Source organism: Mauremys mutica, chromosome 2, assembly GCF_020497125.1.
Source record: "Mauremys mutica isolate MM-2020 ecotype Southern chromosome 2, ASM2049712v1, whole genome shotgun sequence".
Taxonomy (NCBI): domain Eukaryota; kingdom Metazoa; phylum Chordata; order Testudines; family Geoemydidae; genus Mauremys; species Mauremys mutica.
Window position 1 is genome coordinate 264,609,312 of NC_059073.1, and position 27,350 is coordinate 264,636,661.

Sequence of the window (27,350 nt, forward strand, 5' to 3'; positions counted from 1 at the left end):
TTTTGCCCGGGGCTGGATCTAGCATTTTGCTACCATAGGCAGCAATCTTCTACCTTTGTCAGTCCACAGGCATTCACACAGTTACTGAATTTTTTGTCATTCCTAATATTTTACTGGCCTTTGTTGTACTTGCCTCTGATCCACTGTCCTATCTAATGACATCACTTCAGGAAGTCCTGCTCTTGAAAGTAGTACAACCAGTAATACTTCTATTTCATCTAACCTAATGTAATCTTTGCACTTCGGTCTAATCTTTCTAGTTATATAGCCCTCCTCACAAGAGTATCTGAGCACTTTTCATCTAAGTCTCTCAAAGCACTTTAACCAGTGAGGGTAAACATCATTGTCTCCACTTTACAGACAGAATAGCTGAGGCATAAAGTAGTTGAGTGACTTTTGACTTTAGTGAGTCAGTGACAGAGCTAATATTAGAACCTGGTCTCCTGATTCCCAACCTCTTCTTCAGTCTGCTAGAACTCAGCTCCCCGTATATTAGTAATGTCATAATGTCATTTAATACTGATTGGTTGCTGTGAGTGTATTGGGCATTATAGCTGGTTGAAATTTTATTTTTCTCATGGAAAGTTTTGACAAAAATGGAAATAAAATTGCTTTCATTAAAATTTACCACAAAAAAATCAAAACCACACATTTTTAATCAAAAGCTAAAAAATTTAAACTGAAAACTGAAAAATGTTGATTCAGAAGTGCCACAGTGGTGCATAGCAGGAGTTGTGTAGTTCAAATGCCTCATGCCCTCATTCTCTTCTGTGGGCCAGCCCCCCTGCCTGGACTACATCTCCCATGCTGCAGTATGGTCTTCCCTAATGCTAACCAATGCAAGGCACCGTGGGAGTCCATGGCTGCAGTGCATCATGGGAGATGTAGTCCTTCTGGGGAACTCAACCCATAGAGAAGATTGGGCAAATGTAGCACTTGAACTACACCTACTGCTACAACCACAGTGGCATTTTTAAATTGACATTTGTCAGTTTTTGGCTGAAACTCTGAAAACTTTTCTGTTTTCAGGATTTTGTTTTTTCAATAAATGGTTGAAATTTTCTGTGGAAAGCGGACACTTCCATGGAAAAAAAATTAGTTTTGTTAAAACCCCAATTTTAGAGAGAAATTTTTTTGCCAGCTGTATTGTTCACTCCTGGAAGTGCTACCTTTTAGGGTTAGTTCTCTTGAAAGCAATGGAACAACATTATGTATCCCTTAGGTGGGTAGAAGGTACCCATGAGTAACTAGTAAAGCTGTGTGACTTCACATTATATTTGTGTGTGTGTTTGTGTACATGTGTTTGTGTACAAAAGTGATCCATTTCTACAACTTGCTCTGCATTTTTGGCAAATACTTGAGATGAAAATGGTTAATTGGGGGGGAGGGGGTGTTATGAAAAAGCTGGGATAATGATATGGTCTCCATTGTTCCTGAAACTAGGTAAGTTTGGCGTTTTCCTGCTCACCTATGTAGAATAGAATGCCTTGAATAGAAATACGTGAATTAATACCTTCTTACTGGACATATTTTAAAATAACACTTAGAATTTCTCTATGTTTAAGTAATCAGAAGAGAGAAGACCTGCATGAGCAGTTGTACCATAGAATAACATCATACAACAACCCTGAACTTGTTGAAGAACTGTGGTGTAATATGTCTTGCTTTAATGCTCTGATTTTACAAAAACACACACAATCTTTTAGGGCTCTTTCATGCTCCTATTTGAGATCAAGGACAGCATTCCTGTAAGAACATAATCAGTAACTGGTATATACACACACACTGAGGCAGTGGGAGCCATTGGAGTGCATTATATCACCAAGGAAACTAAACTTAAGCTCTGGGATGAAGACCATGGTCAACAACTCTCCTCCTCTGTCACAGTGAAACCTCCAACAATAACATACCCGGCCAAAACAAGACACTCCATTGCACATGCTTCTTCCTCCAGGGTGAGGATGAGAGAACAGCAACATGTGACAGATATGTCGTCATGTTGCTTAATGCACAACTGCAAAGCCCTTGGCTATTATGGGGATGAGCATATTATTAGAACCTATGTAGAATAGAATGCCAAATTCACTTCTAGAACTGAGCTTTTGGATAGGCTCCTTGTGGTGAGATCAGCTCCCTTGAACTGCCAACAGCTAAATCATTCTAAGTTGATGCAATTAAATGTCACTGTTGTTGCTGAAAATGTCCAGTCCTAACCAGTGCCTGCTCCAACATGGGTCTCCCGTTAAACCCCTCATTTACATACTGCAATTAGTTAGAGAGTCAGGGCGTGGATTTTTGCTGCAAGGCACAAGGCTTTCTTTTTTAATCAAAGAAATAGCTAATTATTTGTCTGACTAGATTTTTCTGTAGTTTCACTCTATTAACAGCCAGACACATGTATGGTATTTGGGCATAAACTCCCAAACTAGCCATATTTGTTTTGATGGGCATTTTTGTTGACATAGAGGAATCCTGCAGTTCTGTGCTTGATGAAGATATCCGAGCATACATCTATTGTAAGCTCTTTGGGGGCAGGGACTTTGTGTTCAGTGTTGGTGCACCGCCTAGCACAGTGAGGTCCTGGTCCACCACTGGGCTCCTAGGCACTACTGTTATACAAATAATAATCCGAAAGGTCTGACCCTTGTGTAGAGACATCATAGCACAGCACATGCTGAGAATCGTTTGAAGTTCATTCCTGTTACGGTCACTCAGGATATGTCTACACTGCAGTCGGAGGTGTGATTGCAGCTCTTGTAGGCATGCCCACACTAGCTTCAGTCTAGCTAGTGAGGCTGAATATAGCAGTGAAGACCAGCATGGACCCTGACACATGCATATATTTCCATGGTTCTGGGATGTCTGAAGATTATGCCACTGCGTCTTCACAGGCTAGATTAAAGTTAGCACAGGTCTGCCTACCTAAGTGGCAATCACACCTCCGATTGCAGGGTAGACATCTCCCGGATGTCAGCTTTCTGATTCTTCTATGTTGGGCTGGTATCAGGGCCGGCTCCAGGCACCAGCTTAGCAAGCAGGTGCTTGGGGGAGCCACTCCGGAGAAGGGCAGCAGGTCCAGCTATTCGGCGGCAATTCGGTGGAGGCTCCCTCACTCTCGGTCAGAGCGAAGGACCTCCTGCCGAATTGCCGCGGATCGCGATCATGGCTTTTTTTTTTTTTGGCTGCTTGGGGCGGCAAAACCCCTGGAGCTGGCCCTGGCTGGTATCTATTGCTTTGGGCAGGCCTCCATGTCATTGCTAGAGTCTTGTGAGACTGTGTATCACCACCAAGCACACATCAGGAAAATCAGAATGAAAAATCCTTTTGTTGCCTTCTCTATGTTTTCACTGAGTGACTGTTTAGCTGATGTACAATAAGGATAAAACACAAAGATTAATGCCTTTGAAACTGGAACAAAATAGATAATTGGGAAGTAACTAGTAAAAATTACATAGCTGCAGTAATAAATCAAATTCTGGTTTAGTACGTATGATGCGGTTGCAGCCAGGCTGTAAAACGGTTTCTTTCAAATTAGTATTTGTTATGCAATAAGGGTTCTTTACCTCGTGTGCTTCAAACTGGTAAAACCCCATAAAGGCTCCACTCTGTCTGTCCCTTATTCTCACAAGGCCATCAGGAAAGCTATTCAGAGAGACAACTTTTCTCAGTCAAATTAACCCATTGTGAATGAACTGTACAATTTTATTGTCCCAGCCTCATAGTGTGGCTAGATCATTCAGTTTCCTTTCTCCTTTGCTGTTATAATATAGGTGACCATATGCCATTCTTAAAGGGAAACAAATTGATTTTGTGCTCTTCTTTTGCTTCTTTACCTCGTGTATGAAGAAGTTTAGGGGTTTTTTTTAACCTGCTTTTTGCCTTGTCTTGTCTGTCTCTTTTGGTTTCATTGGACAACTTGTTGGACGCCTCAGAGACAATGGCAACAGAGACTGACAGTCCATCCTTTTACATTTGTGACATTGTATTTATTTCCAGGACAACAGACTATTGTCATAAACACAGAATTATGTCTCATTATAGCATCTTACAAACTGAAGTTGGGCTGGGCGGTCTTCAAGTGAAAAAAAAATCCCCAGAATAATAAGGGGTGAGCTCCTCAATACAACTTCAGCCCCTTTACACTGGGTAAAGTGTCTGGAGTGGTAGAAAGGGGCCCTGAAAAGCCTCGGTATCAATCCAGGGAAGGATTTCCCCCTGGTGCAAGTATTGGTGGGGACAGCAATACGGCTGATCTCCGAGGACTCCCCTGCAAGCCATGTGTCAGGATGGGGCTGGGACCAGGAGAGGTATGTCAGGGATGGTGTCACAGTATGCAGTGCTGTTGGGACATTGGCCAGTGTTGTGGCCTAGAGAGTAGCCTGGGAAGGCTGCTGTAATGTAGACAGACCCCTTAGGACTGTCGAACTTATACAGGGGGCCCCTTCAGCCCCTGGAGGAGCCCAAGATCAGGAGGGTACGAAGGTGGCTTAAAGCTCTGTTAATCCCCTCTCCCTGTGCTGTGAGTTCTAGTACAACATATCTCACCCAAAATATTTCAAATAATGGTAAAGAAAACACAGTAAATGCCTGGCAGAGTTGGACCTAGAGCTTTTTGGGTGGGCACACAAAACTTTTTACCGTGATTTATTGGTTTGGGTGCAATAATGAACATTTGTTTAGTGCTTGTGAACTTAGCTGCACTGATTTCTGGCATAATTAAATAATGAGAACTATAGAGATGTGTATGAGCATTGAAACTTTTCTGATTCGGACCCTGAATTTCATTTTGTGATTTGCTTTCTACAAACATTTGGGCCAGTCAGCTGGCTTGTCCGACAACTTACAAAAAGTGAACTCCAAAAGGGAGCCAACAAGGCTGAAGCAAATTCATTGCAAATCCTCCTTTTTGGCATGTTCCACCCAGCTGTAGTATAAATATTCCCTTTCTAAAAGCAGGCTGTGATGTGAAAGGCCCCTCTTTCACAAGATACATTGTCAGGATTACTCTCCGGCTACAGTGCAGAGGGCACAACCCAAACAGAACAGCATCGTGAGCACCAGGTTGCTCCAATAAATGTTGTGCCTCTGCGGTAGATGGACCATAAAAAGATTTAGGGTTTGAGCCTCAGCTGGCCTGGGTTGGCATGTGGAGCTACACCAGTTTACACCAGCTGAGGATCTGACCCTTAATCTTTATAGTCAGTTTATATACTAGTAACAGCAGGGAAGCTTATAAATGTCCCAGTCAGGTGCAGGTAGGTGAAGAACAGCAGCAACGTGCCTGCTCGCTGTCTCTCCATGTCACGCAGCTCCCTCCGTGCTAGTAATTTCTTCAAAGAAGCCTAGCAGGTTAGAAGGGCTTACGTGATTTTCTCGCCCAGAAGCTGTGTGCCGGGCTGACCCTGTTGGGCTATGTATATCCCAATGCTGTCCTAGTCTTTTCTCAGGGAGACTCTCAGTCAGTTTCTCAGGAACTGACGGGAGGCTCAGCGGTCTGTCATTCCCACAGTTTCCTTTGGCTCCTTTTTTTAAAAATAGGCCCCACGCTGTGATCAACTTTCCACTCCTTCTGCACTGTTGGGTTTCGAGTGTATTTGTACAGTGTGGGCCTGATCCTGATCTCATGACGCTGGTGTAACTCAAGCAGGGGTTACTCGATTGACTGAGTCTGATGTCACATCAGAATCAGGCCTATCTCCTGTATGAAACAGCGGACGCATGGTGTGTGGCTAAGGAATAGGAACATAAGTAAGGCGGTTGTGGGTCTGTCCCCTGCTCTGCCCTGAATTTGTTGGGCCTGATTCTCCTCTTATGCACTCTGGTGTAAATCAGAAGCCAGTGGAATTACACCAGAGTTAGCAAGAGAAGAATCAGGCCTAATACATGACTCTGGCTAAGTCATTCTCTGTGCTGAACTTTCCCTACCAGGAAAAGAGAGATCAAACCTACCTCCAATGGCTTTGGTGAGGCTTAATTTATGCATATTTGTCAAGTGCCTTGCCAGCCTGCTCCCGAGTCTGACCATCTTTGTTCAGGCCACAGTCTGACTCCCTGCTAAAAGAATAGGAACTTCCCCGTTGTCTTTTACAATGAAGACTGATGGCAAAATTTATGTAACTTCTCACTGGTTTGCCATTCTCTTGGACTGATCCCAGGCCCTTTGAGGAGCTAGAGGCTTTCCAGCTACACATGCCTTTTGATTCTGTGGCTTTGAAAGCCTTTTTAATCATTACTATTCACCCTGATATCATTGTTTTTGTTCTTCATGTTAACTCTGCCCTTTTGCAAAACAGCAACAGTCCTCTCTCCTCCCTTCCCTGCCTCCCCCCAGGCTTTTCTAAAACCCTCCTAGTAATTATTTTTAAAAGGACAGTAATGACTATAGTGGGATAGTTTGTTGTAAATAGTGACATGGAACTTGGCAGTTGCATCTAGAAAACAGGGAAAAGAGAAGAAATACAGGGAAATCTGTTTTTGTTTAGCGTTGGAAGAGATTAAGCTCTGATAGTGGGGATTTTTGTTAAGAAGCAGCAAATAAATATAAACAGGGTTATTTTGGGGCCGTGTACGGCCCCATCCTGCTATGCTGAAGACTGGCAAAAGCTACAATTAAGTTGAACAGAATGAGACTGGACCATTTAAAGATTATGCTCTGTATAATTTGAAATAGGAAAAGAATGGCACTACCTCACCATAATAAATAGACTGAAAGTTTCCATTGCAGCAGGACTATACTTGATGTAGGCCCAGTCCTGTGTGCTCTGGCCTCGATCTGGCAAAGCATTTAAGCACATGCTCAGTTTAAACATGAGAATAGACCCATTGATTTTAGTGGGACTTAGAGGTTTCCCCACCTGGTCCTCTTTGGAGGACTGAGGCCTAAAGGACATAGGTTAAAGAGACGACCATTCTCACAGAATGAAATGACAGTTGTTAAAATCAACCTCAGTTAACAGGATACATACTGAGTTCATCATCACAACAAGAGCAGGACATAGCAGATAACAAACACAGGCCGTTGTTTCTGGTGCGCCAACACTTTCCAAAGAGAAATAAGGATTATTCCTGCTCTGAAGAGTTTACTGGTTAAGGTCAAACACAAAAGGCGAAGAGGCAGCAATAAAATTCTGGATGGTCAGCATTTCCACCACTGGAGAGCAGGATTTTAGTAACATCTTCTCAGAACCCAAAGATCCTTCTGCCTTCTCTAGCCGTGGAGGCCCCATGTCATAGGAACCCTTCCTCTGCGTGAAGAGGGCTGGAGGTGGAGCCTTTCTGAGCTTTTCAGTGCCACTCCTTGCACTGGGCAGAGGAGGTTAGTCTGTCACCTCAAAGGCTGAGCATTTTTCTATAGTATTTTCCATATTCCTGCTGAGAGTGAGGCACATAATTGAGGAGGGGATCCTAACTCAGATCCCCAGTTTGGACCATAGCACAGTAATCAGGCACTAAGACAGCAGGGTGGCTGCATGAATAATGATTAAGACATTGTTTTAGTCAAGGGTATTTTTAGTAAAAGTCATGGACAGGTCACGGGCAATAAACAAAAAATCACATGACTTGTACTATATACCCCTTACTAAATCTTTGGGGGTGGAAGCCCAGGGGTGCCACAGGTGCTTGGGGGGCAGTCTAGAGGGCACTGCAGGTGCTCTGGGGAGAGAAGCCTGGTACCCCTGCTGGTGATGGGGTGGGGGAGGAGGTCTTGGTGTGACTGGCAGGCTCCCTTCCGTGTGGCTCCCTGGAAGTGGTGACATGACCCTCCCTCAGCTCCTAGGTGGAGGTGTGGCCAGATGGCTCTGCACGCTGCCTCCACCCTGAGCGCCAGCTCTGCAGCTCCCATTGGCTGGGAACTGCAGCCAGTGGGATCTGTGGGGGTGGTGTCTGCAGGCGGAGGCAGTGTGCAGAGCCGCCTTACCATGCCTCTGTCTAGGAGCTGAGGGAGGGATATGTCGCCACTTCCGGGAAGCCCTCCGAGGTAAGTGTTGCCCAGAGCCCTCACCCCCTCTGCACCCCAACCCCCAGCCCTGAGCCCCCTCCCACACCCAAACTCCTGCTGGGGGAGAGGGGAGCGGTGGCCCAAGACTGCCCTAGCTGTGGCTGGTGTGGCTGCCTGAGCTGCTCAGGCGGTCCCAGGCCAGTTGCACCGGCTGCTGCAGAAGTCCTGGAGATCCCAGAAAGTCACAGAATCCGTGACTTCCATGATCGCCATGACAAACTCGCAGCCTTAATAATGATCGTATTGCCTCTGGACCTGGGATAACGAGGTACAAAATGTGCTGCAAACGAGTAAGGGAAGTAAAGAAGATAGTGAAATACTATGAGAGTGAAGGAGACCCCACAGCTACTACAGCCACTCTCATACAGTCCTTGTATTTTGTACCCGGTGCAAAGTACTGATACGCTCTGATAGGGTACATTCTGTGGCATTGGCAAGAGGGGAACATTGTCAGTATTTCAAGCCTTTGACTTGGTCCAGTTCATGGCATGTGACTAAAAGCATGTTCCAGTCACCAGTTACTGACCCAACATGAACTTAAAAAATATAATTCTTGGGAAATCAAATAAAAGGTATTGTTGTGGCAGCATTTTAAATGAAACAATTGTGAAAGCCAGCTATAGTCTAGATGAAAGGAGACCATTAGGCTAGAGTAAAATATGTTCGTATCGCTGGTATAAGGGAGGATGGAAGCCTTCCCACAAATGATGATATTGTCTTCAGATAATTGCTCTCTTATCAGGGGACTCTCTGAATTTCTCATTAAAAAACTAGTATATTCTTCTCCAGTGGTGCCAGCATGAGTTGCGTGGGTGGGATGGAGCCATTAGCTATACCATAAACAAACTCTTGGAGCTTTGGCTGGGACGCAGTGCTGTACTTTTCATAACAGTTTCCTTTTGTTTGCACTGACAAAGATTTTACATAGTGCTCCAAACATCTAGTAATGTCAGCATTTCTTGTTTGTACTGTGACCTTGAAAATTGTCTTTTTGTGCGGCCCCATGAAATCTCATTTTTGTAGCCAGTAATGAGAATACAGTGTCCTGGTCTACACTGCTCAAATCCAGTACAGAAAACATAACCCCAAATGACATGGATACAGCCATGTTAGACATTCCTATGCCCATATATATGGGTGGGGATGGAAGAGGGGGAGGTTGTACACAACTAAGGGTTGTAGTGTAAAAAGCTCATGGGGCTGTTTAGCAATAGAGAAAACATAATTAGGGATTCATTTATACAAGTTTAACTTCACTGAGTGATCTGGAGTTACTTCTGATTTACTCTGGAGTCAGATCAGGTCTATACTGTCCAAACCCACTCAACGGAATTCTTCTAAAGTGCTACCTCTATACAAAATTAAGACTATAGCACTTTCAGGAGGGGATCAGTTCTTCCTTCCCACTCCAAGTCATTCCCCAAATTTGGTCTGTCTAGTAAAATATGGTTATTCCTCTTTTTTTTTCTGTAAATTAGCCATCAGCTTTTTCAGCCCTGCATTGTCTGCCGGCCATTTACGTCAGAGGTCTGCTGTTGGTTTTGACTTTCAGCACATAATGATTGGATGAATGCAGTGTAAACCATCTAGGATATAAGACCCCTCTAAGCTTTAAAGGAACCGTCAATTCATGTGTTTATTCTTCCAAATAAAATCTTTATAGTAGCAGTAATTTTCAGAGATGGCTGTATCTTCCCATTGCTATGTGCAAATGTAAAGGAGGCTCACTCATTTTTTTAAAATGATGTATTCACTTTCATCATCAAATACAGCAAATCCTTGACTATCCCCTCTATGTCCGTAAGGGACAGCTCAACTGAAACTGATTAGGGCCACATGTAGGAGACGGGATATTGTCCACATTAATTAAAAAGCTTTTTGTGACTGTTTAATGCATAAGAAGGTTAGAAGAATTTAACGATTTCAGATTTTGCAGTAAAGCAAGTAAAATCTTTTCAAGCATAATTTATACTGCTGACAGGAATCGCATTTCTAACACCAGGAAGTCTGGTTTTAATTCATGTAATATTCCTAGGGAGATGGGTGGCTTAGTTAATAAAGCTGATCTTTCACCTTTGGAATCAGATTGTGTTCCCTTGTTGAAACACACCTGTATTTAATTTGGATACTTCTGCTTATGGTGGTTACTAGCTGACCTATAAGAATCACAATTCAATGTATAAATATAGTGGTAAATCCAAGCAGCAGAGAGAGAGAGAAGCAAATTCAAAAATAGCATCCAGGCCAAATGAAAAATAAGAGAGGGTTTCAAATGTTGAGTTTAGGAAGCTGCAGGGATGGGAGGAAAGAAGGTGAGCTGGGACTTTACCAAGAGTTATAACAACAGATTTTCCTTGTTGTCAGGATTGCTGGCATCTTGGTGGAATATTTTAGCGCAAAATCCACTGGGCTAAACCACCAGGTTGTCAACTAAGGATGAGATCAGGAACAAGTGAAGAGATGTGTTTACTGTGTGCTTGTCAGATCAGATAGTTTAGGTTTTGAGTCCAGCCCTGCCAGCACTTACTACAAAGCATATTGCTTGCGACATCAAGGAGTCCCATCGAGGATTACTAACAATAGGAAACATTGGACTCAGCATAATTGTTTGCAGGGACAGGCCCTTTCTGGGAATGGGAGAACATGGAGAGCTTTGCTCTTTTCTTAGTAAGTTGTAGAAGTTCTGCAACAATGTTAGATTTAAAAAAATTCCCTACAGGGAAAAAATTATTCTCGCCAGCATCTCTCTGCTAGCCCAGTAAATTCAGCAAAACCAAAGAACAGGGGCAGGGTTGCGGGGAGCTGAAAAGTCACAGCTCACAGCATGCCATAGGTCAGTGGGGCCAGGGCTGTTTGAGTTGGGAAGGGCATGCGAGGGGAACATTTTGCAGGATCCAGAGGATATTCAAGCGGGCTCCAAGCAGCATTAATCACCACCATGTGCCTGCACTCTGCTCAGAGAGGTGGGTTGGGGGATAAATAAAGCAGAGTGAGTAGCACGGGTCCTTTCTGCTGGGAAAGGAAGCAGCAGCCCCACAATGTCCCACTCTGTGCTTTGGCTGTTCCTCCTACAACAACCTAACTCAGAACTGCCTTGGGGATAGGGGAGCAGTCATTGTCACAGAGAGGATGGCGCATGGAGCTGCAGCTTTCTTAGCCCACAAGTTCCCTGGGTCTTTCTGCTATGTTGCATGGCATGCAAACAGAGAATCAGACAAAAACATTCAAATACTCTTGCTGGAAGGTTGCCGCATAACATTATTTTAATTCTTAGAATTCAGAACAGTAAGTACGCAGGAACTCAAAAACAGAGCGAGACAAAGCAGGCTGCTCCCTAAAAACAGAGGCACAACTCACCACACCTTTTTCTAGGCTGGCTCTCTCCAGAACTGACTCTGATCACACACACCCCTACAGAAGCAGGTTCTGGAAAATCCCATGGAACTTAAAGTGATAGATCACAATTTTAACACAGTTTTGAATATATCACACTTTAGGGACTGGAAGCCATTTTCTCTGCTTCTTCTTTTGTTCCGCAGACCTCCTGCTGTGAGAGAGCATTGCAGGGAAATTTCCTTGGCTCTCAGTCCCTCTGCTATGGCTTTTACAACAGGATGGTTGTAAGTGGTGGAGTTCAATGGGGGAATCCTTTGATTTCCTGCAGAATCCCTTAGTGAAGGGCAACAGCTTTCAATGGTCTCCACTGTATCAGATGTCTTAGAAATGTTTTTTCTCTTCATTGGTATCGTATGGGGGCCAATTAAATTGACATACATGATCTGAAGAACTCAGTATGAGGACTCAGCTACTTTTGGCTTCTATTTCCATAAGAATAAGAACATAAGACTGATCATACTATGTCACACCAATGGTCCATCTAGCCAAGTATTCTGTCGCCTGACAGTGGCCAGTGCCAGATACTTCAGAGGGAATTAATAGAACAGTACAATTTATCGAGTGATCCATCCCCTGTCATCCAGTCCCAGCTTCTGGTGGTCAGAGGCTTAGGGACACCCAGAGCCTGGGGTTGTATCCCTGATCATCTTGGTTAATAGTCATAAATGGACATATCCTTGAGGAATTTATCTAATTCTTTTTTTAACCCAGTTATACTTCTGGCAACAAGTTATGTTTTTTTTAGACCTGCTACTATTAATTTCATTGGGTGACCCCTGGTTCTTATGTTATGTGAAGGGGTGAACAACACTTCTTTAGTCACTGTCTTCACACCATTCGTGATTTTACAGCTCTCTATCGTATTCCCCCTTTGTTGTCTCTTTTCTAAACCACCCAGTCCCAGTCTATTTAATCTCTCTTCATATGGAAGCTATTCCATACTTCTAGTCATTTTTGTTCCCCTTCTCTTTACTTTTTCCAAGTCTAATATATTTTTTTTGAGCTGGGGCGACCAGAACTGCACGCAGGATTCAAGGTATGAGCCTATTATGGATTTATATAGTGGCATTATAATATTTTCTGTTTTATTATCTATCCCTAATATTGTTAGCTTTTTTTTTCACCGCTGCTGCATATCGAGCAGACGTTTTCAGAGAACTATTCGCAATGACTCTTTCTTGAGTAGTAACAATGAATTTAGATGCCATCATCTTGTACGTGTAGTTGAGCTTATGTATATCTGAATGGAGAGGTAGTCTAAAAACTCGACTGCTTCGATTCAACAGTCAATGCTGATTTTTTCATTTAAAAAAAAATTCAGTTCACTATGGGAATGAGTGAACTTCTCGTGTGCGATAAAGGGAGCAGTATTCCGTAACTATATCAGGCTTCTCAGCTGTAACATCTGGACAGAGCATGGAGATTACATTTAAAACCATATAGAAATTATGGGGCAGAAATGGAGCTTGTGCTGAATACGTTAGATTGCACATTCCTGGGGACAGGGACTCCGGGTAAAATTTTCAAAAGTGCGTAAGTGATTTAGGAGCCTAAAGTTCCATTTCCAAAAGCACCTTAGGCTCTTAGGGCCAGCTTTTCGTAGGTATTTAGATACTTTAAGATGCAAATAGATGTCTACTGTGATTTTCAAAAATGCCTAAGCAGATGGGAAAATCAGTAGGAGTTAGATGTTTAGGCACTTCTAAAAATCCCACTAGGTTCCCATCTGGATCTTTTGGCACCTAAAGACCTCTGAAAAGCTGGCCCTTTGCAGCCTAAATCCCAGTGAGACCTAGGCAGCCTAAGTCACTTTTGAAAAATGGTATTTAGGCTTTTAAGTCACTTACCCTCTCTCTCTTTCCTCTGTGTCTGGAAACTGCATAGCATATAGTGAGCACTGCTACAATCTAAACAATAACTAAATACTAATCTGTGGTTTATGGAAATGACTCTTTAGTATCCCTGCTTGTGCATACACAGTTCTGGGATTTACACTGAAAACCAGCATAATCTGTATCTTGTCAAACTGCGACTTTGAGTATGGTAAACTGTAGAATTGTTTTATAAGAATGTCAGACACCACTCCTCTGCAGTTTGTAAGAACTGGGGGATTACTTCATCACTTTGCATTACTTCCCCCATGAAACCCTCCATTACCTTTGTCTGTAAGACTAGCACACTGATATGAAATATATTACTGCCATCTTGAACTGATCTAGGAGAAATACATTAAACAATGCAAAGTGAATACACAGTGCCATGTAAGAATGACACTTTCCATGACTTTATTCAGTTTAATCACTGTTGTACATTTAACTATAACTTAAGGGTAAACAAGTTTTGGAAAACTGAAATGTACTTGTGGATACTGGATTCAATGTTTTCTAAGGCCCGGTTTACACTGAGGGGGAGGGGTGTCGATGTAAGATACACAACTTCAGCTACGGGAATAGCGTAGCTGAAGTCGACGTATCTTATTTCAACTTACCTCCTGTCCTCACGGTGTGGGATTGACGGCCGTGGCTCCCCCGTCGACTCCTCTTCCACCACTCGCCCTGGTGGAGTTCCGGAGTCGATGGGAGTGCATTCAGGGATCGATATATCACATCTAGACGAGACGCGATATATCGATCCCCAATAGCTTGATCGCTACTCGCAGATCCAGCAGGTAGTCTGGACGTACTGTAAGAATAACAAAGTTTATGAAGTTTGAGTCTTGTTAAAGGACAGAGCCCCTTTTTACTATAATTTCAGCTCTTTTGGCTCCCTCAGAAAATGCTGAAGGAATAGAAAGTTGCAAAATATTTCAGAACTTTTTTAATGACAAAAAGTAAAGCAGCAAAAATAGAGCCTGGTGTAAATCAGGAGTAACTCACTGGGCCTAATTTTACTCTAGTGTATCTCCACTATTGTTAGTGGATTTACTCCTGATTTGCACTAGTTTGGAAGAATCAGGCCTATTGCAGTGACATCAAAGTATGACTAGTGTAAGTGACAGGAAAGTAGGCCCTAGGTGTTTCAAATTAGATTGTGTGATATAAAAACATAAAAAATCTCTCAGACAACCCTTTGCTTTGATGGATCTCTTTAGTTTTTGTGTGTTGATAATGTTTCTGAAAGCAAGTACTGTAGGTAGCTTTGAACTCAAGTGAAAGTCAAAAACCACTCAAATACTTTATAAGACCCTGCCTTCATCTTGGAAAGATCACACAAAACTAACGGCCCATCTTCCAACCAGACCACTTGCTATAAGAGCTTTATTTGTGGGAATCTACAGGGTACCTTAGCTAATAATCAACATAAAGGAATTTACAGTATTTTGAAAATTCAGGAAACCTTTTTTCTCCTCCATCCCCACTTTTCTCCTTTAATAGTGCTAGATGGAGTCCTGTGGGTGAAAGTGAAGGCTGAAAAAGGAAGGGAAGAGCGTGTACATTTCAGCAACTGTGGGGTTGGCAGCAACCCCTGGCCCTGTCTCCCTCCACCTCGCCCAGAGTTCTGTGTCTCTGGCTCATCTCCACCTGGTATAACAAGAATGTTGGTTAGACTGGCTGCTGACTGTTCCACTGTGTTCACAGGAAACATCTCCATAAAATAAAAAACATGTTATATCATAACAGAGACAACTTGTAGCAATCAACATGCATTTTTTAAATCTTTATTGCACAGGTGTACAGAGGTTCAGACTAGTAGAGTCAGTGGTGGGGTGGCCACCAAGGTCAATGGCATCAATGCATACCTTCAAACTACCCAGGCATCAAATGGCTGCAGAGAAATCCTCTCATGCTTTTTTTCCTTTATTGGCACATGCACACTGCAATCCTTCCAGACTGCACAGCTACACAAGTGAAGACATGAGCCGTTAATGTGTGCTGTGCACTATCTTGGGTAAAACCTGACAGACTGGGACCATTTTGACCCGCCGCTCATCAATAGTTTGATCTCTAGCGCTGCACAAAAACACCCCCACCTAGACATTTTTTGACAAATGGCAATTTTTTCCAGAACCCCTGGCTCACGTGACCCCCAAACTGGCTCACTATCCCTGCCCTGCACCCTCCTCTGGCACACCAAATTTCATAGGAATCCAACTAAGCATGTTGACTTTCGGGAACTTAGACCTTTAAACAGAAGTTGTGATGGCATGAATCAAGTCACTAAGGGATGAGGTGGTGTACAGATTTCATAAAATAGCCACCTTAAAATAATAAAATCGAGTGCATTTGTGTGGTCTGATTTCTTCGGCATATCTCCTGAAGATCATAGGAAATGATTCTGTACAGTCACCACTCCCCAGGTCAGCAGCAATGCTGTGAAGTCTGGGGCTGCGGCGGAACCCTGACTGCCTGGGGATGGGCAGGCTTGGGAGACCACCATCTCCACCTGGCCTCTCCACCCTCACAGAGCCCTCGTTTGCTAGAGAGCTGGCAGGAAATCCCACCCCTACTTCCTGCTGCCAGCTCTCCTCTGATTGGAGATGGGGGATGTGATTTGAGAAGGTTCTACTGCACACGCTGCAGGACGGGGCATGTGCTCCCGCCATAGGGACCTCACAGGTCAAGAGTCTGAGATGGGGCTGGGAGACAGGCCCAGGGAACAGCCTGAGCATGTGGCCTGTGATCTTGTACTGCACGTAAGTATCAGCCACTGCCCCCAAGGGAAGAAGGTGCCTTAATCTGGGACTAAAGAGCCAAGCCTGGTGGGATAATTGGGACTGTTTGTAACTGATGATGATAGAGTTTTTCTTATGCATCTGGTGGGTGTTGGTGCCCTGTGGTACACAGGAGGTCAGACTAGATGATCCAGTGGCCCCTTCTGGCTTTAGATGCTACGACTCTATTTGTGTTCTACTCCCAATTACTGCTCTTTGCAAGGAAGATCACTGGGATTCTGTACATGCTAAGAAAGGCTCTGTGATGCACCTGTGTGCTGGAGTGATTCCTTGGTGACCGTCTGCCTCTCCAAAGTTTGTAAGTGTTTGGAGCAACCTACCAGACAGGGGCACCCCCCACCCCTCCCAGATTCCAAAGAAACATAATCAGGGAAAGAAGAAGTTCACTAACCATAATGTAGGAGACAGAATTGCCATGTGTTTGACTGTTATCTTCATGTGGACCTCAAAAAGCAGAAGGGACTCCTAGGATGAAGAGGGAGAGGAATAATGTAGGTAAATGGGTAAAGGCAGCTAGGAAAGAATGTCAATGTAAAACACGTCTGAGTAAGTAGGAGAGCAATCTGAACATGAAAGTTCATGTGCATTTCCTGTGCTATGTAAAAAAGAAAAACCCCAGTGAAATCAAAAGCCCCAAAGCCAGTTTGGGTTTCACTCAGTATTCAGGGAGTTTGAATTAAAAATAGAACTACACATTTTTGATATCTGTGTAAATAGACTTGGCCATTATGTAACAGGAAAGAACTCACCAACCGATCCCAGCTCCATCTGGGTGAGGTTTAGAGCAGAATAACTCTTGCTTTGTGGACTTCTCAAGGTGAATGTCACATATGAATGAATGAGACAAGGGCTTAATTTGTGAGTTATGGAAAATAAATGCAAAGTAATGCACACTGGAAAACATAACCCCAACTATACATACAAAATGATGGGGTCTAAATTAGCTGTTACCACTCAAGAAAGAGATCTTGGGGTCAATGTGGATAGTTCTCTGAAAACATCTGCTCAATGTGCAGCGGTGGTCAAAAAAAGGCTAACAGAATGTTGGGAATCATTAGGTAAGGGATAGATAATAAGACAGAAAATATAATGCCACTATATAAATCCATGGTACGTCCACACTTTGAATACCGAGTGCAGTTGTGGTTGCCTCATTTAAAAAAAATATTAGACTTGGAAAGAGTACAGACAAGGACAACAAAAATGATTGGGGTATTCCATCTGAGGAGAGTTTAAAAAGACTGGAACTGTTCAGCTTACACAAGAGATGACTAAGTTGGGGATCTGATAGAGGTCTATAAAATCATGAATGGTGTGGAGAAAGTGACTAAGGAAGTGTTATTTACCCATTCACATAACATAAGAACCAGCGGTCACTCAAATAAATTAATAGCAGCAGGTTTAAAAAACATATAAGTAGTACTTCTTTACTCAATGCACAGTCAACTTGTGGAACTCATTGCCAAAACTATAACTGGGTTCAAAAAAGAATTAGATAAATTCCTGGAGGATAGGCTATCAATGGCTGTTAGCCAAGATGACCAGGGACGCAATACTATGCTCTGGATGTCCCTAAGCCTCAGACTCCCAGAAGCTGGGACTGGACAACAGGGGATGGATCACTTGAGAAATTGCCCTGTTTTGTTCATTCCCTCTGAAGCATCTGGCATTGCCCACTGTCAGAAGACAGGATCCTGGGCTAGCTGAACCATTGATCTGACCCAGTTTGGCTATACTTATGTTGTTCACTACTTAGGGGAGACAAATACCTTCACACTCAGCTAGACTTAGAGATCTCCAGGTATATGGGGGCTAGGTAATTGGAGGCTAGATATGATGCCTTCCAATTGTCTAATGATGGGTTGTCTTTCAAGATGTATTAAGTGCTGCTCTCTGGGAACACTGACAGTAGTTATGAATGCCTGAAAGCTAGGATCATAACGTGTCCCAAAGCCTAGCTAAGACCATGAAACTTTAATTTGGCACAACTTGTACTTTGAGGGTTTAATCTGTGTAGGGTGACCAGATAACAAATGTGAAAAATCAGGACAGGGGGTGAGGGGTAATAGGAGCCCATATAAAAAAAAGCCCCACATATCAGAACTGTCCCTATAAAATCGAGACATCTGGTCACCCTAAATCTGTGTCTCACTATACTCAGTGGTAATGTTCACCATTGTTCATCATTAATAAATCACTTACCTCTATTGCCACTATGCATGCTTCTGTCTGTTCCTTGTTTCTATGTGCAGCACAGACCTTTCACAACTCCCTCACCACTCAGCTTTCACAGCAGCTTGTGTGAATTATGTATTCCTCATAAAAAGTTTCGTTCTTACACTCTTCACTGCTGAATATTCAACCAGGGCAAAATCCGCTCAACCCGCATAAAGCCTGAGCAATAAGGTGCTGCCTTGATGGATGTGAGACAAGTGAGGAGGTTAGATCCATCTCCTCCAAACTAATGCCAAGACACAGGGCTGCCCCACTGTGGCAGCTCTTTCAGTCTATGTGCTGCGATAGTGGCCACAGCCCTCCACACCAGCTGTGTGGCTGACTGGATCTGTGTTAATGTGACTTCTCATGGGTCCTCTTGGAGATCAGGGGAACGTGCAAGCACCTTTGGGAAGCTGTTTTGCCTATGGTCCCAGTGCACAAGTCATAACTGGGACACAGGTCCTTGTGCTATCTGAATGTCAGCTGGATGGAATATAGTACATTGCATGAGTAAATGCTTGTAATGTTTGTATATAGATATAGATCTCATACACAGCACACACACATCTATTTGGATACTCATACATATACATGTACTTGTGTATGCACACACACACACCTGCTTTATTTTCAGAAAACAAGGGTGTAATTTTTAAAGTAATGCCTGTAACCGTATTGGCTGAGAAGACTGATGAACAATTGCTTATTGTTAGCTCCAGCCACCAGAGCAGCAATCCATTCGTGTGGATGTCAGGAGTAGGTGAAAGATGAAGTTTAGTTTTTCCTCTCAATGAAAAAGCCAGGTTCAGTGAGTTTTAAAATCCAGCACTGTGCACAGGTTTTTATCTACATAGTCCTGTTTCTTTTATTGGACTAACTGGAAAAAAATTGGATGCCAGCAGGCTTTCAATTACTATGGAAATGTTTGTAAGGGCTTTACTTGATCAGAAGCTCTATCAGTGTACTGTATATTCATGTTCATTCGTTCTTTAGAAACCTTTTAGTTCCCTTCAGACTTACAGACTAGTATTACTTTTTGGCTAAAGGTAATGTGGGAAGCCCAGTAACTGTAGGAGAAACCTTTCCCTTTGGGATATAATAGATAGCACAGGGCAGACTTGGCAGCTAGGAAATAGCTTAGCTGAAAAAATAATCTAGTCAAGATTGTTGAGTGATTTGCTTTCCTAGTTCTATCTATGATCAGCAGAATTCATAAAGAGATACAAGAGTAAACATGGATGGCTAGCATTTGGAACCCAGTCTTCTAATAGAAGTGATGGCTCTTGCCACACTTAACAATGGGTGACCTTCAAAGGAATAATAGAAGGGACTTACTTAAACTTGTCATACTGTGGAGACTGGATGAAAGAACTGTTATACCTTTTATTCCAGAGCTCTGATTTCATTTTATTAACTCATAACTTATATTTGGAGAAATTATGCAATGATCCATCATGTGAAATTGTCAATAGTTTTGTGAAGATCCACATATATTTAAAGCTATTTCTTCCCCTCTATCTAGATTGCAACTTTATTTCACTAAAAAGAAAAAGTAACCATGCTTGTCAAGTATGATTTATCTGTTATAAATCCATGCTGATTCACACTTGTTTAATGGAACATTATCAAACGTATCCTTCAGCTATCCATAAATATCCTTTTCTAATATAGATGTTAAAGACTTACAGCCTGATGGCATATTTCAGCCTTTATTGTAGGGTCTTTTTGTAAATCATTTCCTGATTTAACTTGGTACTGAATGTGAAATAGAAAAGTGCTGTTTAGAGTTTTTTCTGTCTCAGAAAATACTGAAAATCGCTTTCTGCGTAGGGGCTGTTCCACTGAGTTTTCCATTCTAGTATCTTAACCAAAGAGGAACAAATGGCTTTCGGACCAGTGTCCATATTTTGAGTGCTTATGAAAAAGGAATCTACAATCTTCTTTATGTCTGCCCTTCACAATGGGAAAAGCTAAAAGGTGAGACATGTTCTTGGTCAGAAATGTTTCCTGGTGTTCCATGACATGCTTTCTTCTATTGGCCTGGGTTCATGATTGTTAGTTATTGCAGTTTGTGGATGAGAGGTGGGGACAGCTAATCTCACCTTTGATGTTACCTGTATTTTCAAAAATGTTCAAATTTTTTCTCAAGGCACAAAGTTCATTTGAGAAGAACTGCTGTCCCTTGCCAAGCAGGGGAAGGCGCGCTGACTAACCACCACGGGCGATAAGAAGGAACTGAGAGAGCATAGGGCCAGCGGCGCCTGATATACCGCTGCATGACCGGAGGGCACCATATCTGACCCTACTGATACTGCTAAGGCAAAATCTCCGATGACCGCACACTTGGGCGCGTGCACACCTAGAATGGAATGAATATGAGCAACACATCTCGAAGAACAACAGTTACAAAAAGTAGGTAACCATTTTTCTTTTGCAGTGCTCTCATTTTCTTTCTTTGTGTTTTCATTGCAAGAACCATATAGGTATTAATTGCCACAGTACTGCAGCAGCCAGCCACATGCTATTTCACTGGAAAAATGTGGAGCACAGGAGTGTACTTTGCTTTATTCTGGGTTTTGCCTTTAATATCCACCTCTAGAAATGCGACCAATTTAGACACTATGGGTCTATCAACTTTCTTGCAGCAGAAATAGGAAGACACTGCTGTGTACATAAGATACAATGAAGTTTAGATCTATGATAAAGTAGTGTTGGATCTCATTTTAGATAGCCGGGACTTCATTGTACATATTGTCTTTATGGAATGTCTATATTTAAATCACACTGGTGTCCTAGTGTGAATCCAGTCCAACAGGCCATATCCTTTGCCTTGTCATATTTGATTTGCAATACAATGGTGGTGCAAACCAGCTGGACACGCAGCCGATGTGCCCAGCTGAGGGTCCTCTGGCTCTGCATTGTGGGCCATGCTGAGGGAAAGGACTCCATGATAAGAATACTCTGGCTCCAGGGCAAACCTGTAGGGCCATGGTCAGCCAGGTGTAACCAAGGGCCGCTCCAAGGCTTAAGGTCACTTTTGCCTCCACTCTCCACTGCATAGTTTGGCTGGAGCTTGGGATCTAGCTGACAAGATCCAATCTCACATTGTTCTTAACAAGCAAAATGTCTTTAATTCAAAGCAGGCTTTACTCCCTTTTGTGCTCCTTTTTGTGCTGATGGTAGGATTTCCTATCCAAAGCTGTACACTGTACAGAATTAAAGAAACAAAGTCTCGATGTCTGGGTTAAGAGAGCAGAGGATATCTGTAGAGGTTTCTCACCATATGGAATATGTTTGACAATAGTGCTGGGGAGGGGATTTTTTTATACCAAACTTGTATTATGTGTTGATTTTCTTGTAACAGAGAAACTTTTTGGCTAGGGCACGGTAACTATTGACTGTACCGCTAGTGATGAGGTTGCAATGGCTACTTGTCAACAGATAAAGGCAAGAATATTCCATTTAGATTAAAATGTACAATTACCAAAACAAACATCAATGTAGCAGCTTAGACATTTGTATTTTTGAAGACTGGGTCATTTCATTTCTCTAAGCAGCTATTTTATATTAACATATTCTGCTTTGAACTCTGATTTGGTGGATAAACTGTTCCCTAGCTTTGAGCTTCAGCTGCCTGCTAGACCTAATCTACACTCCTTCATCTTCACAGTCCAAATAAAGAGTCTTTTAAAAATACTGTGAAATTCCACCTACATGAATACTTTATCTAGTTGTCCAGCCAAACTAATTTAAATTTAACTTGCATAGCTCTGCATGTATGCACACACACACATATATACACACACCATTGTCAATGAGATGTAGCTTCTCAGTTTTTTTTATATCCTAGCTCAATGTCATCAGTTAATACAGTAAATAATCAAATTCGGTAAATATTGGGTACCATAAAAAAATCAGCTATTGCGAGCAGATACTGTACTGCCATTTAGTTAATGCAGTTACTTCCTATTCTAACCACAGGGAATAATTGCAGAAGCTCAGATACTGCTTTCGGGTAACTGTTGGCAAATGATGATGACTTTTTAATGGCCCACCACTGTACATTGATTGTGCTGTGGTCAATTAACTCCTGCAGTCAGAGAAATAACATTATAGGTAACAGGAAATAAGTATAAAGAATTATGAAATCCAGTATTAGTTATTAATGTGTAACATTTCATTGAGAATGATTGTTTTATCTGTTATAATTAATTGAATATTTAATAATTAATTAGTAGGTTTTAGGAACTCTGATTAATCTTCCATATCCTACATTTTAAATGCAATCACGCAATAAATCAGGAAGAGGAAATGTTGACTGAGTACTAAAGCCCAGATTTTTAAAAAAATTGGGGTGAAATCAGGGGCCGCTCTAGGCATTTTGCCGCCCCAAGCTGCGGGACCAGCGGACCCTCCGCAGGCACGCCACCGAAGGTTTGCCGCCCCAAGCACGCGCTTGGCTTACTGGGGCCTGGAGCCGCCCCTGGGTGAAATCCTGGCCTGGTTGAAGTGAGTGGGAGCTTTGACTCTCATTGACTTATTTGGGATTTATGACCTTTGATCCTACATCAGCTGGAGTTGCCTCTGAATACCTATCACAGGCCAGAACAAGGTCACAGTCTTCTCCCCAATAAATCATATCATTCCATCCTAGCTCCACCTCCTCATTAATTTATCCTCCTGGGAAGGGCTCATTTGTAAACGCCTGTCCACCATTTTGAATTATTTCTCCAAATAGACAGTTTTTTGTACAAAGGAGCAACTAGAAACAGGTAAGCTTTAAAACCAGATGGACTGGATGGGGAACAGGGAAGGGAAAAACAGGTGAGGGAGAAAAGCTACAACAAACATTGGGACAGACTGTGTAGGAAGAGAAAAGCACCAAAACCTGTATGTCTTGGAGTTCTCTAGGACAGACCTCCCAGTCTGACATCCACTGCCCTGCTTGTGCAAAATGGTGAGTGGTAACAGCAACAATTCACTTAATTTATATGACCCGACTACCTGAGCTTGGCTACAGGATCATCTTGATGTTTCTAGGACGAAGGCATAACATTTCTAAAGGCTAAAACAAGATAGTTTAAAAAAAAGTAAACTGTCTTATTGAGCAAGATCTTTTTGCTGCTATGTTTAAACAGATGCACTTCCCTATTTATTATTTAAGCAGCCATTTTTATGGTTTTGGGATCCACAGAAGAGGCCTTATGATAGCAACATGCCATTTGAGTACGATACTGTGACCATAAGTGTATGAATTCTAGCTGTTTGATTCCAGTACTGTTTTACTTTATTTTACTTGAGAAAAGGTATTTACATAGGGTAACCTTTTTCGTCTACAAATGTTTGAACAAGGGCCCAGTGGAACTGGCTTCTTGCACTAATACGAATAAATCTTGTCAAAAATACTTGGATAGTACATAGCAAAAGAATCATGAGTAGAATTCTTGCAATAAGTTTTTCCAGATTTTTCCAGATGGTATACATTTACTCCTACCTACTGCAAATTCTAAAGTTTACTTCCTTTGTGTATTTGTGATTTTTTTGAAACCAAAATATTTCTGTTCTTGGCCATAAGGTTAATTGCTGTTTACATATGATTTACATGTATCTCAGTGACAAAAGCCGACACTCCTCCTTAGAAAACATGTTTTGTGCTGCGACTGCTTTGACCTTAAATTGTGATCTGCTTATAAAAAAAAAGTGGGGGTTGCCCTTTTTTGCTTCTTGATGATGTATAAAGAAGGCCTGGAAGTTTGGGATTAAAAAAAATTGTTCTGCTTGCTTTTTACATTAGAAATTAAGATCTTATCTACCCTAGAAGACTCTATGGGTCACTGGAGGAATAGTAGGATTATGACATCACAGTACTAGGAAGGGAAACCTGATTGAGATAGGAAGTGATTTTTATTTGGACTGTTTGCAAATGCAGGTTTTGGGACAGCCATTCCCTATCATTTATCTGAGCAAAACATATTCACACAGCTAGAAATGGAAAAGATAACAAAAAGGATTGTGAACATGGCTGAATCAAACAGCAATACAGAATTTGTAAAAACATTCATAATTTTTCCATGGTTTGCCCAGATATAACCGTAAATATTGAAAAATTGATCTAGGATTCATTATAGTGGCTGTTTCTTTGTTTGATGTAACTAGATAGAAATAGTTTTAAACATGCAGAAACTAAAGAATCCAATAAATGAAGGAAGGTTAGTCTGAGGTGTTAATGTTCTATGTCTGAATGCAGAAGTGACAAAATAATTTGATTTCCAGTGTGCAGGTGTTGTAAAATTAGTTACTTTGCATATGTTTGCAAGTGCAACAGTAGTTAATTTTGCAAGACTGGGATATCTAAGTACATAGATCTCTCAATTTAAAAACTTAGCTCTTGCAATATAAATTAAATTGATTTTGAGATTCACATGTATAGTAGAAAAGAGTTTATATTTGTTGCATGAAATATTCCAGACTTTATTTGTATATACATTTATATACAAAGATCAGCCTAGGAGAACATTTTTGGAGAAAGCCCTAAATGCACAGAAAACAATTATGTTCAATATAATTGCAGGGAATCAGAAACTGACAGAATTAAAAACAGTATTCAGCCCCTTTCAAATTTGTAGGAGAAGTAATAGAATAGAAAATGTCAGAATAATCTAATACTGAAAGGGGTAATTGAATTATACATCTTTCTTGTACATGTCAAAATACACAAAAGAAAGTAAGAAACCCATATGGGGAGAGTAAATACATATTTCCATCAGGTGGTTTCATTACAGGCATAGTTCTCCAACAAATTTTCCTGTTGACTCTTATAAACACACACAACAGTTATTTTCTTTCTTAGATGAGTTTAGATTCCTACAAGAACTATACCTTGTTGCTTAGCATTTCAGAACGATTCCATCCATATTAGTTGGGTCTTCAATGCCAAAGAGCTAGATAGGCCCCTGAGCATTAGTGTAGGAGGGAAGTAAACTAATGCTCACTATTTTTCTATCATTAATCTCTAACATTGATGGGATCTATTTTCCAGTTAAATCTGTTAAAGAAGAGGTTTTTTAAAAAAACAATGTGCCTTAATTTTTGGCAATGTACTGCCAACTAGTTCCAGCTAAATCAAGGCAGCGGGCAGTGTTTTAGAAACGTGCACTTCGAAAGTGTGTTGTTGCACTCACGTATTACATTTTTGGTCTTAAAGTGCCACTCTTTGAAATAACTGTGTGCCAGTTGTTGGTTCCAAGTATTGCAAATAAAACTGCTGCAATTATCTTGACATTTTATTTTTAAAACAATTGAAAGCTTGGGAACAACAAAAGTGTCGGTGTTGTTCAGTTCTCCCCCACCCGCTCCACCCCAACATTTCTGAGTAATAGATGACATTGGGCTGGAACTACTTCCTCCAGGAAAAGATCTTTCTACAGCAGTGGTTCCCAAACTTTAACAACCTGTGAACCCCTTTCACTAAAATGTCAGGTATCGCAAACCCCCGCCTAAAAATGAATATTTCCAGGGATTTTCTCCTTTACCTGAGTATAAATTATAAAAGCAGTGATCTCAGAAATATAAAATTTGTTTTTGTGACATGCTTATTACACAGTATTTATTATTAATTATTATTTATCATGATATTATTTTTATTACATTGTGAAAACAGCAACACTTGTCCAAGATCTCACTTTTGTAGCTTGTATCACTTTGAATAAGCCTGTTATAAGACAAGGCTCCTATGTTTCATCAAGGAGTATCAGATGTGAAACAGCATGAAGGGATTTAAGAAGCCAACTCAAAGAGTCCCTCCTACACAAGCATTCAGATCTTGAGCAGTCCAGGCAAACATCGCACGTTACAACAAAGCTTAAACTTGTTCTTCATAGTAATTTTAAAAACAACACTAGCTGCCTATTTCATTTTAAAAACAGCCAAAAATATCCACCTCCCTTTCCATTTCTTATAAGGAGTCTTGAAGTTTCAATCTCCTCAGTGTGATAGATATGCTTACTTTGATCTGCTTAGCTCTTGGAAGTCCAGGGGCTCCAGGCTGCTGGCCCCATGCTTCCAGGGGTCCCTAGGGACAGCTCTGGCCACCGTTAGGGAATTTTTTCCTGAGAACCTCCTGTAACATTTTGCAACCCCCCAGGGGTTCACGAATCCCAGTTTGGGAACCACTGTTCTAGAGCACTTGTTATTCTAATATCTAAGTGTTGCTATAGCACCCTCATGTTGGGATTATGGTTAAAAGTAGGGATGATGATATTTTTGATAGCGGTTGTCAAGGGAGAAGGGGCATCTGGATAGAAGGTAGGGAGGGGTTAATTGGTGATCATGGGAAAGGGTAGAGTAGAAGTTAAGGGTTAGTCATAATATGGTATGGAGAAAGGAGAGGAAATAAAAGGTTTTGGAGACTGTAACACCTGCTGTGAACACCCAGAGCTGTAAGACACTGTGCTACCCCTCTCAGCCTCAGTAAGTGAGAGCTTTGCTGCATCTAGGCCGTGACAAGTCCCTGATACCCCAGCTTGTCTGCCTTGCTAGCAAACTCCTCAAGGCACTCCCAGCCCAACCCTTGCCTAGCAGGTAACAATCTGTGAACTCCAGCCCCTGAGTTCCTCAGAGATCTCTCTTTACAGTGCACAGCTCCTAACACTGAACATTCACAGAAGATATTTGGTTCACTGCTTTTTTAAAGAGTTCGTACATTGCAGCTTCTTAAAGTAACTGGGGGTAAACACACCTTTCTCTTCAAACACAGCACAGAGTTGATTTATAGTAAAAATAAAACAAGTTTACAGTATTAACAAAAGGACATAGGTTGTGTGTTGCCACATAGAAGGAAGAAAGGGTTACAAACAAAGAAAAGTAAAAATACACTTTCTAATGGCTAAGACATAACTTAACAAACTAAAGTCTTTGTTCAAGGTTGTTTCCTCACCAGTCTTCCTTTCCAGCAATGGCTGACTAGCTCTTAGTCCGGATCCCCACAGAGTTCAAGGCGCTGGTTTTCCCTGTCTCCTCAGGTGAAGGATAACTTAAGAGCTCTCTGCCCCTCTCTTTATAGTCCAG

General features: G+C 41.8%; 1 long non-coding RNA gene across 2 annotated transcripts in view; it reads right to left on the bottom strand.

Annotated features, from left to right (window-relative positions):
- The window catches only part of LOC123362692, a 68,962-nt gene that overhangs the window by 1,733 nt on the left and 39,879 nt on the right, over positions 1-27,350 (bottom strand). For both annotated transcript variants that reach the window (XR_006576522.1, XR_006576521.1), the window contains exon 3: positions 16,459-16,532. This is a non-coding gene — a long non-coding RNA (uncharacterized LOC123362692). The remainder of the gene's footprint in view (positions 1-16,458; positions 16,533-27,350) is intronic.